We start from the raw sequence: 4,954 nt of genomic DNA on the forward strand, positions 1-4,954 counted from the left end.
AGCAATTCTGGGATTAATCAAATAAAAGAGCAAAGTGGAGAAAGAAGGAAGCAAATGAAGCCAAAGGTGGCAAGCAGCAAATTTCGATCTATCCAAGTTCAAGATTCGATCGATCGAACAATGATCGATCTCAGCACTTCAAGATAGATCCAAGCCTTGACCTAAAAACATAAAGTTCCAAAAGTTTGATCGATCCAACACCATCCTTCGATCGATCGAACACTTTTGTCCTTATTCAAATGATTGATCCTATCCACAGCTGTACCATCCACTATCCACTTTTGTCCTTTTCCCATAAATATCTCCCATAAATATCTCGGATTTATCTTTTTCCAAAAAGCTCAGCCAGTTGGATCGATCCAGCCTAAATTCGATCGATCTCACTTACTTTCGATCAATCGAACTTCTTCCAGTGCAAAAAAGTTAAAATTCCATCTCATTGAAAGTTGTCTTTTATCCAATCATTAGTGAATATTGTGTGCACGACCCCAACTCATTTTGGGTGTCATTTTGACCTACCTATATAAGGATAAGGATTGCTTTTTCAAGAAGAAGCCAACATTATTTTCATATCATCTCTTGGAAAGGAAGTTTAGGGGAGGAGGAGGCTAGAGACACCATTGGAGACTCTTCATCAATAAGGAGCAGTTTTCAACCATGGAGTTAGCCCTTGAGGATTGGAGCATCATCACCATGAGTGGCTAGACATCCTCTTGGGGCTAGAGTTAGCCCCAAACATGTTTTCTATATCTTAATCTTGTGTATTATTGAGGGATTAGTGTTGTAATTGATGTTTTGACACTTTGATATATATAGATCTTGTTTATTCAATGATTTATGTGGTTTAATGCTTCCAATTGGTTATTTCATTCTATCCATATGTCTATGTATGCTAGAATAAATGTTCATGTGCTTATCTCTAGATTTTGTGTTATTGATGCATGTCTATGTGTATTGATGCTATAGATTTAGAGATTGTCAAAACATTGTGCTTAAAAGAATGCTCTTGTGATTCTCTTGATGGTTCATGCTTATCTCTTGATGGATTGTGCCTCTCCCCTAGTTTATTTTCATGCTAGTAGTACAGATGTAATGTAGTTGTAGTGTAGTATTAAATGGGAGGACAATCTATGCTTGTTGTTTGATGATCCAAGCTTTGAATGCAATTAGCATATGTCTCTATCCTTGTGTTGTATTTGGATTGTGAGCTGAATGAAAGGATTAATGACTTATTTTGATTTATTGTGCCTTACACATATTGTTTAGACAATATATACTTCATAGCTTAGATATATTGTGCCTTTCACATGAATACATGCTTAACTAGTCATCCTTGCTTGTTAAATCAACCAAATACACACACACCAATATTGCAACCCACTATTTGCCCTCATTAATCACTTGTCAATGATATAGAAATGCATTGCTTGGTGGTGATCTCTAAACCCCAAGATCTCTCCCTCTCTCTCTTACTTACTCTTAATTGCACTCTTTTGCTATTACTTAGTTTAATTTAGTTGCTCTTTAATCAACCAACCAACCAATTGTTTGATCACTCGACCTACTAGCCCTAATTATGATTCAACGACATTGCTCGATCCTCACAGTCCCTTAAGACGATCCCTACTCACTCTTGCTACGTTTGTAGTAGTGTTGGTAGTGGTTTTTATAAATTTAAATTTGATCCAAAAGGCTTTTCTTGAACCGCACATTCACTACATCAATTTGGCGCATATATCAAGTGGCTGACAACCCGTCAAATTTTGGCGCCGTTTTCGGGGACTTGTTGATTAGATTTGGCAACGTTGGATTTGTAGAATTGATTAGGATTAGTACTCTTTTGATCGTGTTTTTACTTTATTTTTATTTTTCTTTTTGGTTACTTATTGTGTTGTTCTTACTTAACAAGGTGCATTGAGCAAGAGGCAAGCAAAGGAGCATCCAAGCAAAGGAGCTAAGTAAAGAAAGGAAAAATGATAAAAACTTAAAAAAAAAATTGCTAAGCTAGGCTTTAAAATTTGGAGTTGAAGTGCTACAGGACCTTTGTGAGATTTTCTTTACTCAATCCCTTAGTTAAATCGTTGGCCCGCGTGGAGGCTTATTTTTTATTGTCTTGCATCATTGAGTTAAAGTATGGGAGTATGAATTTAATGTTTGTGGAAGAAATCTAATAGTATTGTTGTGAAGGCATAGTGCTTTTCATTCTTTGTGTTTGTTGTGTTTTGTATTGTGCATGCATGGGCGTCATTCATTGAGACTAACTATTGCCCCTCTTGATTTGCATCTTGAATCTATCGTTAGAAATCCTAGGGGAAGAGGAAGTTCAAATAGAGCCAATCTTTCAATGGATGACCATAATGATAATCATGTTGAGGACATTGGTCACATAGACCAACAAGGTATCCTTCATCCCAATGTGCACAATGAGAACATACAAGTACCATTAGGCATGCCTAGGCCATTCATTCACCAACCACCACAACAACAAGGCCAAGTTCCATATGGAATACCAAGGCCAATGTATGCTCCACAACCTCCTGTCAATAATCAAGGAATTCAAAACCAAGGTGTTCATGTTGCACCTCAAGTAGCTAATCCACCTCTTGCTTTAAGAGATCACTATGTGCCTATGAATACAATGCACCTACATGTATCTAATTGCCTCCATTTAGAGCACATCATTATGAAATTAAGCCACAAACCATTCAAATGCTTCCTAACTATCATGGACTTCCAAGTGAAGAACCTTACAAGCATTTGGATGAGTTTCTTGAAGTATGTTCCACCGTAAAATATACGGACATGCCGGAAGAGGTTTTAAGACTCAAACTTTTTCCATTCACCTTAAAAGACAAGGCAAAGTATTGGTTTAACAATCTTAGGCCTTTTTCAATCTCTTCTTAGGCAGAAATGCAACAAGAGTTCTTGAAGAAGTACTATCCGGTTTCTAAGACCAATGCCATGAGGACCACAATTCGAGAATTTTCACATGGGGATGGAGAAACGTTTCATGAGGCATGGGAACGCTTCAATGAATTGCTTAGGAAGTGTCCACATCATGACATACCCAAATGGCAATTAGTTCAATACTTCTTTAAGAGCTTATCGGACAACTATAAGGGTATGGTTGATGCTTCCATGGGTGGCTCTTACATTGATAGGTATGAGGATGACGTGTGGCGTCTCTATGAAAGTATGAGTGAAAATTCTTTGCATAGAACACTATCATCCAAGAATAGTAGAAATTCACAAGGTAGGAATAGTGTTGGCTTACATCAAGTCGAACATTCAAATGAAATAGCCGCCGAAATGAAGTCTTTATCTCAAAGGTTTGATCAATTTTTTATTAACCAAAACTCGGCGAACCAAGTATCTTCCTTCCCTAACCATTCTCATCATGCATCAAATGAAACATGTATGACTTGTTCTAGTGTTTTTCATTCTAATTCTCATTGTCCTCACGGACAAGTGCAAAGTGAACCTAATGAACAAGTCAATGCGGCTTTTGTGAACCAAGGGAACAATCCTTATGGTACTCATTATAATCCAAGTTGGAGGAATCATCCGAATTTCTCTTGGAAAAACCAAGGAGAGGGCTCAAACCCTTCCCACGGCAGTTTTCAAGGGAAGTACATTCCACCTCCACTTCAAAATCAAGGATCCCAAGGTTATAGACCCTATCAATCACAAGGGAATCAATTTGCTAATTCTCATTTTTTCAACCAATCCTATTCCCAAGGTAATACTAGAAGTCCCGCCTTTGAAGAGAAAGTTTTGAATGCTTTGGGCACTTTAGAGGCTAACACTCAATTGCTTCATTCTCACTCTCAATCTATTGTAAAGCTAGAGACCTAAGTAGGGCAAATAACAAGCACTCTCAATGCAAGAGAGAAGGGAAAGATGCCTATAAATGCTCCACCTAAGCAACAATGTGTTGTGGAAACCCATTCCTCCTCGGAAGGCCATGGCATTGAACATGTTAATGCGGTGACTACCTTGCGGAGTGGTAGGATTGTGAACAATCAAGTTGGAATGTCTAATGAAGAGATTGAATCGGTGCAACCTCAAGTTGTCACCCGTCCCATTTCACATCATATTCCTCATTCATTGCATACACATGACCTTGTAGATGAGAAAGTCTTAAAAGATGTGTTTGAAAAAGAAGTTTTGAAAAAGGATGTTGAAAAGGTTTTATTGAAAAATGACTTGAAAACTTTTTGTGTTGAAGAGAGTTCAAAAGAAAATTTTGAAAAAGTGTTTGAACCAAAGGTTCCATTTCCTGATGCCTTAGAAGGATCCATTTCAAAAGACAAGCAAAAGGCAAAAACCAATGAAATCATGGAAATGTTTAGGCAAGTGAAAGTTAATCTTTCACTATTGGGTACAATCAAGCAAATTCCGGCTTATGCCAAATTCTTGAAAGACTTGTGCACCCAAAAGCGGAAAAACAAGAGCCAAGCACCAAGAAAAGTGGTTTTGACCGAGCAAGTAAGCTCAATTTTGCAACATAACACTCTTCCAAAGTTTAAAGACCCCGGTTCACCCACTACATCATGCATTATTGGTGATCATATCATTAATCGAGCGCTTCTTGACTTAGGAGCAAGTGTTAATCTTCTTCCATACTCAGTTTATGTCAAATTAGGCTTAGGTGAATTGAAATCGACGTCGGTAGTTTTGCAACTTGCCGACCGATCCATTAAGAAGCCTAGCGGTATAATTGAGAATGTTTTGATAAGGATTGACAAATTCTTCTTCCCGGTTGATTTCGTTGTCATAGACACGGAACCGGTTCCCAATCCTAAGAGCCAAATTCTCGTTATCCTTGGCCGTCCTTTCTTGGCAACCGCTAATGCCAACATTAATTGTAGGACGGGGATAATGAAGATTTCATTTGGCGACATGAAGGTGAAGTTAAATATCTTTAATCCCACACCCAATTCATTTAACAAAT

At 37.9% G+C, this 4,954-nt stretch overlaps 1 pseudogene; it reads right to left on the minus strand.

Moving 5' to 3' along the window:
• Positions 1-2,964: 2,964 nt before the first annotated feature.
• On the minus strand, positions 2,965-3,065 carry LOC132315263 (small nucleolar RNA R71; annotated as a pseudogene).
• Between the last annotated feature and the right edge of the window lie 1,889 nt (positions 3,066-4,954).

This window comes from Cornus florida, unplaced genomic scaffold (assembly GCF_030987335.1).
Source record: "Cornus florida cultivar Cherokee Brave unplaced genomic scaffold, ASM3098733v1 CherokeeBrave_3.0.0_Hap2_Chr06, whole genome shotgun sequence".
NCBI lineage: Eukaryota > Viridiplantae > Streptophyta > Magnoliopsida > Cornales > Cornaceae > Cornus > Cornus florida.